This window comes from Artemia franciscana, chromosome 6 (genome assembly GCF_032884065.1).
Source record: "Artemia franciscana chromosome 6, ASM3288406v1, whole genome shotgun sequence".
Lineage (NCBI taxonomy): Eukaryota > Metazoa > Arthropoda > Branchiopoda > Anostraca > Artemiidae > Artemia > Artemia franciscana.
In genome coordinates this window covers 4,204,588-4,216,101 of record NC_088868.1, presented here as the reverse complement: position 1 = coordinate 4,216,101, position 11,514 = coordinate 4,204,588, and positions in this window count along the sequence as shown.

Genomic DNA, 11,514 nt, shown 5'->3' with positions numbered 1-11,514 from the left:
TTTTTTCTTATATCACAAAATTTAGGAGAAAGTGGAAAAGGCCTGAAATGTATTAGTTTCTAAGTAAAGTTGGAGCCAAGATTCGCTTGATGAATTAAAAAGCTGTCTAGCTTCATCATAGGGTGAAAAATAGTGTTTGCTAATGCTTGACGTCAGAAGGACTGGCTAAAGTTATTTTGTCAAGTTGTATCTTTTTGAAGCTGAAATGATTTTTAAATCAGTACTGTGTATTTTTAAGATACGTGACCATTCCAAGACCACATCAAAATATGTTCTTAGAATAATAATACCTTCTTTTAAAAAATTCTGAATTATTACTAAAAAATAGAGTCTAAGGCACAGGAATCGTATCAAAAGTACTTGGTATTCAGTGAAAGTTGAAGTCAGGCTACAAAGTTGGAGCTTTCCTTTTGTCCCTTTTCTATAGTTAAAAAGGAATTTTCCCTTTGCAAGAAAATCAAACTTTTAATTTTAGATTCATTTTGTACCAAAAATACTGTATTTTATAGTGCTAAGAGCATTTTGGCCTTTTGAAGAAATATCGGTGAAGTTTTATATTAATAAATCGTAGTAAACTGTGTCTGAAGTTTAACTCCTTTGTATTTGGCTAATTTTTGCTCCTTTAAGATTATGTTACTACTTTATTTTCCTTTATTGAATGCTTTCTTGGAATTTTTTTTTTAAGTAATTTTTATTTCTTTTAAATTGACATGCTGTCGCTATTACGCTTAATATTCATAACTGGAAAGTCAAAACTGAAGAAATAATAGCCGAAAACTGTTAGCTGAATGGTATTCAATTAAATGATCTAATGGGAAAATATCTATTCAGTTAAACTTTGATCCTCCTGATTTATATATTTTTTCTTCGCTGTACTAGTGTTCGAGAACATTGTAGGGCTAGAACGGGGATGTTGACTAAATAAGCAATTTTTTTAGATAGACGTTAAATCCAAAAAGGATACTGTCATATATCAGTAAAACGGATAACAGTAAAACGGGATTTAATTTACTTAGAGCCAAGACTTAATACAGAGGACCAACGTAATGTCGAATGAATACCATTGGATAAGGGAATAGTGTAATAACTTTATAATAAATTATTTTGAGACTGGCGTGGTTGAAGTTTTTATATTTCCAAAATTTTTGGAGATGAGGAAAAGGATCAATTTTTTTCGGGCTATTAGAACGAATCAATGGTTTTGAGGGCGAAGATTTTACAGTTTTTTTCTTAAATTTAATTCTGCCCTAGGTTAGAGGGAGGATAGATTATCTATCAACAAGTGAACAGCCTCTCTAACAACTACAGCCTCGTCTATAACTCCTTCTTTAAAATTTTTAGGTGTAATCTTGGACCATATATAATTCAATGGCTTTGGAGCCTACCTCTGAAGTTGAAATAATCTGAATCATCAATGGTTAGAGAGCTTACACCAAACCGTATTTCTGCTAAGGTTGTCAAGTTAGAAAACGTATCACAGTTCATATTATTAACTGAACAATATAGTAAGCATACCAATTAATGCCCTTTACGAATATAATAATCGCTTCTATAGCAAATTCAAATTTAAGCAATTTGTTGACCTCTTGAAAAATGAAGAATTTTCAATCAAAGTATGAGCTATCGGTCGTTTTCTATAAAATGATATTACGCATTTTCAGCGCCGTTTTCTCCGTCGTTTTCGACAAAATAATGCAACATTTTCTCAATAACAAAATTATTCATAATAAGGTTGATTAGGTCAGGTCAAAAAGTGCTTAAATTTGTGATAGAAGCGATTATTGTATCGGAAAAATAGCATAAAAAAGGCATCGAGTGGTGTTTTCACCGTTTTGTTAAGTTTATAATATGAGTTGTGATACGTTTACTGTCAAGTTTCCAAACCGTATTTCTGCTGGGGTTGTCATATAGTCAAAATTAAAACTCACTATCAAACAGTTCGTGGTAACGAAGTGTAGTAAGGAGCGACCTGGCTCAATAGTAAACGAAACTCTAAAAAAATGAATTTTGATACTAAAAGATACATTAAAAGAATCAGATTTTAAGCTGATTGTAAATATATAAATTTCATCAAATTTAGCTTTTTTCATCAAAAGTTACGAGCCTGAGAAAATTTATCTTATTTCGGAAAATAGGAGGTAACACCCTTTAAAAGTCATAGAATCTTAACTAAAATCACACCATCTCATTTAGTGTATCAGAGAACACTATTGTAAAAAGTTCAAGCTCCTATCTACAAAAATGTGGAATTTCGTATTTTTTGCCAAAAGACAGATCACGGGTGCGTGTTCATTTTTTTTTTTTTTTTTTTCAGGGGTCATCGTATCGACGAAGTGGTCCTAGAATGTCACAAGATGGCTCATTCTAACGGAAATGAAAAAGTTCTAGTTCCATTTTTAAGAGACCAAAAAATTAGAGGGCCCCTAGCCCCCTCGCATGCTCATTTTTCCCCAAAGTCAATGGATCAAAAGTTTAAGATAGCCATTTTTTTTCAGCATAGTAAAAAATCATACTATGTCTTTGGGGATGACTTTCTCCCCCACAGTCGCCGGGGAAGGGGCTGCAAGTTACAAACTTTGACCATTGTTTACATACAGTAATGGTTATTGGGAAGTGTACAGGCGTTTTCAGGGGGATTTTTTTGGTTTGGGATGGTTGAGGGGAGGGAGCTATGTGGGAGGATCTTTCCTTGGAGGAATTTGTCATGGGGGACGAGAAATTCAATGAAAAGGGCGCAGAATTTTCTAGTATTATTATAAAAAAAAACAATGAAAAAAATTTTTCAATTGAAAGTAAGGAGTAACATTAAAACTTCAGACGAAAGGACATTATTACGCATATGAGGGGTTCTTCTCCTAAATACCTCGCTCTTTATGCTAAAGTATCTTTAGTAATCTCAACAAGTAATTTCAGTAATTTCAACACGGCCTTTCTGATTCAGGGGTAATTCTGAAAGAATTGGGACAAAACTTAAGCTTTAGTGTAAAGACCGAGGTATTACCGAGGGGAAAAACCCCCTCATATACACAATAAAAATAAGAGAATAGAGAAGTTTGTTACGTAGGTTAATTCTTAAGTTACTGATATTTTTTACTAATAAAAACGTTCGCTAAAAATAAAAAGTTCTAGTTGCCTTTTTAAGTAACCGAAAAATTGGAGGGCAACTATTCCTCCTTCCCCATCGCTTATTTATCAAAATCATTGCATCAAAACTAAGAGAAATCCATTTAGCCGAAAAAGAATTAATATGCAAATTGCAATTTAATAATTTATGTGCGGAGAGCCAAAATCAAACATGCATTAATTCAAAAACGTTCAGAAATTAAATAAAAAACTTGTTTTTCAACAGAAAGTAAGGAGCGACATTAAAACTTAAAACGAACAGAAATTACTCTGTGTATGAAAGAGGCTGTTCCCTTCTCAACGTCCCGCTCTTTACACTAAAGTTTTTTATTGTTTAATAAAGTAGAATTGCGAGAAACAGCCAAAATTTAGCGTATAGAGTGGGTCGTTGAGGAAGGAACAATCCCTTTCGGACACGGAGTAATTTCTATTCGTTAAAAAACACTTTCACTTTCAGTTTCCAATTCCAGAATTTGTATGAGGATATACAGACTGCATACAGTCCTTTTACCCCTTTGACTTCAAGATGGCACTAGCAATCCTTCTTTTTCATCCTCTCTTCCCTTCTGTTTGGTTTGTGGGAAGTGCAAGTACTTGAGCTGCCTGTCCCAAGCAGTTTAAGGCCAAGAGGCCGGCTGGTACCAATACGGCTCTTCCTACTCACTCTCGCTCTCTTCTGCACAATAGATCTTCATTAATAAATTAGCTCGTATTCCATTGTCTTTTTCATAATTTGGATCATCACCCTATAAATCGGCCTTTCAGTATTAGGAGGTAGTTGTAAGCTTATAATGGAGTCAAACATTTCTTCAATCTTTAGCTTTCTACAAATTATCTTAATCTTATTAGTTTCGGGTGCAAGTATATGGCAATAAAAAAATATGTTTTGGGGAGTTAAACCTTCAACTTCAAAGTTTAAGCTTCAGTTTTACTTTTAGTTAAAAAAAACTAATTTTTTTTTATTTAACAACATTTTTGGAAGCACATTATTCGTAAATGTTTTCAATATTTATCACGCGGATATCTTTTTGAATCTTTCTGAATACCGCATCACACAGGAAAGGACTTGAGGAAAACGGCTCAGCGTGGTATATTATTTTTGAATTGAGGGTTTGATATTTTTGGTAATTTTTTGGGTATAGTGGTGTGTTTTACCTGGGATTCAGGTAAATTGGGATCCACATCACTCTCCTGGAGTGATGGTGGGGCCAAATGCAGTAGGTCCAAATAATGAGCAGGGGCAGGCCCCCATGTAGGCTACACAACATTTATTCCACAAGTTGTACCTATGTCTCAAGCTATACAGTACCAGGGTCAGGTTATACAGCAGACACCAGGATTTAATCAGGCAAGACAATCACCATATGTCACAACTCTAGCCCCCCACAATAGTCAATACAGTCAGCATCAAATCTATATCTAGCCACACTATAAGATTCATTGCTACAGTCCCTACATCAAATTCATTCGAAATTTTGAATTCAATAGATGAAAATTACCCACCTCTTCCCTCAAATGAAGCCATGAATTTAGGCAGTGCAAACCCTAAAGAAGTGGAGGGTATCATAAATTTCCCTAAGCTAGGATTATCTCATGATTTAGGAAAAGGAGCCAAAAGAGCTATATCCCCAACCCTCATTGAGGAAAACAATAGAGTTGCAAAAAGTTGCTACACAGCTCCTCCTAAGTACCACCCAAAAAATAAGGGAATCCAGATTCTTGACAGATTTGACAATAGAGTAATCTTGTCCAGCAAAGTTGAAACAAAAATATTGCCTATGGAAAGAGAAACCACTTTAAGCCTAAGAGAAGCATTGAAACCTGAGCACTTTGAATTTGAACTGAGCAAAGATAAAAAGAGAGTCACAATATTTCTTCCAACTGAATCTGCTGTAGCAAAAGCATTGACAATTAAGAAAATAGGTGAAACAGAAGTCCAAGCAGAGGAATTTAAACCCAGATGTCAAGGAGTAATAAGAGGAATACCTAAAGAAATCACCAAAGAAGAGATTAAAAGTGATCTTGAATCTGAGTCTAATGCTAATGTGAAATCTGTAAAAAGATTGAAAAGATTTAATAGAGAAACAAAACAATTAGAAGATAGCCTATCAGTCTGTATTACATTTGAAAATAATCTCTTGCCCTCAGCTCTATGGCTATATGGTAGGAAAAGAGAAGTTCAAGGATACCAAAGGCCTATTATCCAGTGCTTCAAGTGTCAAAAGTATGGACATATGCAGGCACAATGCAGGGCACCACAACCAGTTTGTCTCAGATGTGCAGGTCCTCACCAGTCAAAAGATTGTGAACTTAAGAAAGTAACATTAAAAGAAGAAAAATTCCAAAATTATAGCTGTGTAAATTGTATGGGTAACCATTCTTCTACTTCTGGATTTTGTAGGGTAAGAGATCAAAATAAAAATATTTTAAGATTATCTCAAGAAAAAAATATTGGCTTTAATATGGCTTCCATAGCATATAGATCCTATGCAGATGCATTAAATAAAAAAAGGCCAGAGAGATCAATGAACAAAACAATCCAAAAAGACATTCTAACAAAGCTAGTGATTTTTGTTTCAAATGCACCAGAAGTGGTTGACTTGAGGGACTTGGAATTACAAGGAAGGGTCCAGAAGTTATGCTCTCTTATGATAACATTATTCAATGAGAAACTAGAATCAAGTGAAATTCTAAAGCTAATCAACATAAGCCCTTAAATGAGAATTTTATCATTCAACACTCAATCAGTCAAAAGAGTTAAAAAGGACTTGATTGAGAACTTTGCAAAGAATAAAGAAATTGATATTATCTGCCTACAAGAAACATGGCTGACAAGCAGAGATACATGTTTAATGAAAGATTTTCACATAATTAGAAAGGATCAAGAAGAAGGTAGAAGAGGCAGATTGATTACAGCCATCAAAAAGACAGTGTACCATCAGGTTTTAAATTTTGGATCATTAGTAAATCAGAAGGTAGAAGTGTTGTTGTGTAGAGTGTATAGATATAGAAAACCAGCACTGATATTAGCCAATGTGTATAACCCAGAAGGAAACAATATGGATTTGGAGACTGTTTTTAATTTAGTAAAAAATGCTGTAAAACCAACAGAAGAGTTTTTAATAGTTGGGGATTTTAATGCCCACTCTGATATTTGGTGTGGTTGTGGAAATAAAAATGGTAGTGGAAATGCCTTGGAGAAAATCCTAGAAGGAGAAGATGAAATAATTCTTTTGACACCATATGCGTTACCCACTAGGGCAAATCCACACAGGGGTCTATATTCAACAATTGATTTAGCCTTTGCATGTGGTAGAATGGCAACTAAGACAGCTGTCACATCAGAAATAAATAGTGACCTCATCAGTGACCACTTTCCTGTAATTGTGGATATTGAAGGCAGAATTGAAAGCCCAAATATTGATAACCAGCCAAGGTTCATATTCAAAAAAGTTAATTGGAAAGAGTACAGAACAAGTCTGGGATCTATTGAACTGGAGAAAGAACTCAATTCTTTTCAAAACATAGAGGACAAAATTTGTAAATTCCAACAACTTCTGCTGGAGACAGCAAAAAAAATCATCCCACAGAGCAAAAAAGGGAAGACTAGCCACAAAGAACCTATATGGTGGAATACTGAATGTGAAAATACCAAGAAAGCATGGAATAGGGCAGCAAACGACTATGGAAAAATTCTATCTACAGAGAACTACATTAAACTAAAGCAAAATTTGTAAGAGCCACAAGTGATGCTTGAAGTGATTCATGGACAATGTTTGTAGAGGGTTTAAATTTTAGAGATTGAAATGGGAAAGTCTACAGATTTATAAAAAGAATGGGTAGTAGAAATAACCCTCCAAATCCAAACACCCCAGTGCAATTTAATGGAGAGCTAATATTTGATGACAAGAAGAAAGCTGAAGCAGGAGTTAGGCACCTAAGTCAGACCATAGGCAAAGAGGATCCATTTATAAAGACAGTCCTTCACTCTAAAGTATTTGCTAAAGCAAGAAAACTTGCAGAGGAGGAAAGTAATGAACCATACAATTTGCCTTTCACAGATGTAGAACTAGAAGTTGTGCTAAATAAATTGCCAGAAACAGCCCCTGGGCCTGATAGAATCCACCCAGCATTATTGAAGAATCTTCCAACTAGATGGAGACAAGAACTATTAAAAATAATTAACATTTTATGGAAAGAGGGAAGATTTCCAGATTGTTGGAAAAAAGGCATAGCTTTAATGATACCAAAACCTGGTAATTTAGTGGAAAATCACCAATTTATAACATTCTGCCGGTTGTAGGAAAGATCTATGAAAGACTGGTCAGAAAAAGGTTGGTTTACACAGTGGAAAAAACACAAATTCTTCAGGATATTCAAAATGGATCCTGGCAAGGGAGAAGCACAACTGACAGTCTTCTAAGCATTTTGAGAGATTCACTCTACACATTAAATAACAGGAAAGTCATGATACTTACATTTCTAGATGTTAAAGGTGCATTTTACAACATTGTTCACTGACAAATATTAAATGGACTTGTAAAAGCAAACATCCAAGGCACACTGATGAATTTTTCAATAGAATATATGTCTGGCAGAGAAGTTGCTGTACTTGTTGGAGAGTCAAAATTAGAAAACAAGGTTCAAATTAAAAGAGGAGTTCCACAGGGAAGTGTCCTTGGTCCTGATTATTATAACATATCTGAACATGACATTCCTATTAAAGATGATGCATGCAATGGCTGTATTTTTGCTGATGACAATAAGACTTGGACTGTCCAGGATACTGTAGAGGAAGCTGAAAAAGAAGCCCAACAAATACTTCTCCAAATAGAAACATGGGCAAGTACTCTAGATATAATATTTGAACCATCCAAAGCAAAAGCCATGGTAATAACACAAAGGAGAAATATCAGACAACCTTTTTTGAAATTTTATGGAGAAAATATAGAAATAGTAAAAGAATATAAAGCCCTAGGGATAATACTGGACTGTAAGATGAGATTTACGAAACATATAGAAAATCTGAAAATATCATGCCTTAAAAAGATAAATCTTATGAAAATGATGGCAAGGGGGAGGTATGGAGCTAACCCAGCAGTAATGAGAGAATTTCTTAGCAAGTATATACGATCAAAAATTGAATATGGGGCCACTATATATGGCAGTGCAAATGAAGGTCAGCTAAATAAGCTAGAAGTTATACAAAACACAGCTATAAGGATTGCTTTTGGTGCAAAACATACCACACCAATTCCATTCTTATTAATTGAATCTGGTATAGAAGAACTGTCAACAAGAAGAGATGTACAATTACTTAAATATATTCAAAACTATGGACAGCAGATAAAAATCATCCAATCAAGAAACATATTGTCAAGCATGGGCTATTCCATACCATGAACCCAAATAAACTAAGGAAACATCTAAACCCATTTGAGAAAGCAGAAGCACTGATGAGAATAGAAGGCTTGAATTTCTCTATTACTAGAATGTTGCAATATAAGAAACCCATTGAAACCCCACCATGGCTTTGGATGCAAATACCCTGTACCATAGAAAAAAAACAAAAAAATGAAAGAAGTCCACTATACACAAAAATGGAATTTAACAAACTTATCACAGAAAAATTTCAAAATTTCTGTCTAATATATACTGATGGATCCAAAATAGAAGGAAAGGGAGTGGGAGCTGATGCTTTTGTTCCTCAGAAGAACTTAGTGGTATCCAGATCTCTAGAACAATACTCAACAGTCTTTGAAGCTGAAATTGAAGCAATAGAGATAGCGCTTGATTTAATCCAAAAGGCCGCAATAAAGGACAAAGAAGAAAGAAAATTTGCTATTTGTAGTGACTCAAAAGCTGCTATACTGAGCTTACAAAATTTTACTTCAAACCAAAACCAAGAAGTCAGTTTTTGTTACAACACACTTCTCCAATTGCTCCAAAATGGATATGAAATTCAGCTTTGTTGTACAGTTCTACGATGGAATAAATATGATGAGCTTACCATTCTCCAGTGTTCAAGCAAGTTTGAGAGTGAAATCACCACAGGCAATCTACATTTGTTGCCATGCACATACGTTAAATTTAGTCATTGCGAGCTGTGTTGAATCTGTTGGCACTATTAGTTCTTTTTTCTCACTGGTCCAGACTCTATACACATCCATTTCCAACAACTACACTTGGCATTAGTTGTATGTTGAGGCTAAGGAAGCTACTGAAGTGCCAGTTCTGGAGCTGAAAAGAAGTGCTGCCATACAATGGTCTTACTTGTATTGATTAATATCGAAGTTTATACTCCAATTTGAATCTATTTTAGCTGTATTGTTTTCTTTAAGCGAGGGAGCCGACAGCAAAGCCTGGGTAGAGGCACCTGGGCCCCAGAAGAAAATAGGATCTTTCCTTGTTATCTTCCAATTGCACTGCATAGCAGCAATTATGTTAGTGCCAGAGCTGTCTCAGTAGCTCCAGGCCATTGACTTGGTTGTTTCTCTATTGGGCACCCTGATTCAGGGCAAAAGAAGGTAACTTACTTGTTAAACTTGTTAATTTATTAAACTTGTTTACTAGCCTCACAATTGTGTAACACAAATGATTAAAAAACAAAAAAAGATTCAAATTTACTTTTGGGGGTGGTTTTTCTCAATTGTTTATTCAAATGTAGGAATAAATCTTTTTTCCACCAAATAAGCCCCTGGTGGCTTGTGAATGAACAAAAATCAGAGTAGACCTAGTGTTGCTCACAGATAGTGCAGCAATCCCCGTAATGAATGGTAAAAATAATATTCTACTTACATAGCGTCTTAGACTAAGGCTGAGTGATTTGATAAAGTAAGGTAATATTACCCCCAAACTGATAAGAGAGAGAAGGAGGATTTTCTCAAATGCACCTAAGATGATTCTTACGTCCCCCAGAAAACATCAATAAAAAATATATCGCCCTATAACGGCCCCACAGTAAAGAACAAAGAGGGGAGTTAGGTAGTCCCCTTCTTTGTCCCTATTGTACATTACTCAAGACACACTCAAGAATTTTGCAGGGAAAATCCAGTTTCATAGCCACAAAGACAAAAATAAATTTTGCAGGTACATTTTAATTAGATATTTGGTACTTGTACATTACTCAAGACACACTCAAGAATTTTTCTGGGAAAATCTAGTTTTATAGCCACAAAGACAAAACTAAATTTTGCAGGTACATTTTAATTAAATATTTGGTACTTGTACATTACTCAAGACACAATCAAGAATTTTGCTGGGAAAATCTAGTTTTATAGCCACAAAGACAAAACTAAATTTAGTTTGCTATGCACAGTGATAGAAGATAGTGTCTGAACATGTATTTTGAAATGAAGATTTAGGATTTGCCAAAGACTGAAAAAGAGGCGATAATATTTTCCAGGATAAGGGGTTGTGCCCGCAGCAAAACAGTGTGTCAATTCACACAACATGACTTTGTACTCTTATGAGGAGTCAATTTGCATGTATAACATGGTTTGATGATTGGCCTTCATGGCCATGTATAACATGGCCTAATTCTCTTCTGAGCAAATGATGAATGTGGTGATGGTAATTTGATCTATATAGCACTAGACAAATTAGCTTGGGGAGGTTATGGACTGGGAAGTTGTTGGTCCATCTCTTACAAGGTTGGCCTCAAGGGCATGTGACGTGAACCTGTTCTTCAAGAGTGATTTGTGGAAGCTGGTTGGCCAACATCACTGGATATGGCCCAGCCAGCACAGTTGCTGGCTTCTGATCTGATCCTTGATGGTGCGGGGGAAAACAGAGTAGTTTTTGGAGGTCTTCATTTGAGACTCAGTCTATGTAGGTAATCCCTCAGTTTTTGGCTCTTAGTTTTTTTTTGGCTCTTCGCACATAAATTATTAAAATGAAATTTGCACATTATTTTTTTTTTGGCTAAATGGCTTTCTCTTAGTTTTGATCCGACGATTTTGAGAAATAAGCGATGGGGAAGGAGGCCTAGTTACCCTCCAATTTTTCGGTTACTTAAAAAGGCAACTAGAACTTCTAATTTTTAACGAACGTTTTTATAAGTAAAAAATATACGTTACTTAAGAATTAACTTACGTAAGAAACTTCTATATTCTTATATTTTTATTATGTATATGAGGGGGTTTTCCCCTCATTAATACCTCGCTCTTTACACTAAAGCTTAAGTTTTGTCCCAATTCTTTCAGAATTACCCCTGAATCAGAAAAGCCGTATTGAAATTACAGAAATTACTTGTTGAAATTACTAAAGATACTTTAGCATCAAGAGCGAGGTATTTAGGAGAAGAACCCCACCCAAAAAATACGAAATTCCACATTTTTGTAGATAGGAGCTTGAACTTTTTTCAATAGTGTTCTCTGATACACTGAATGA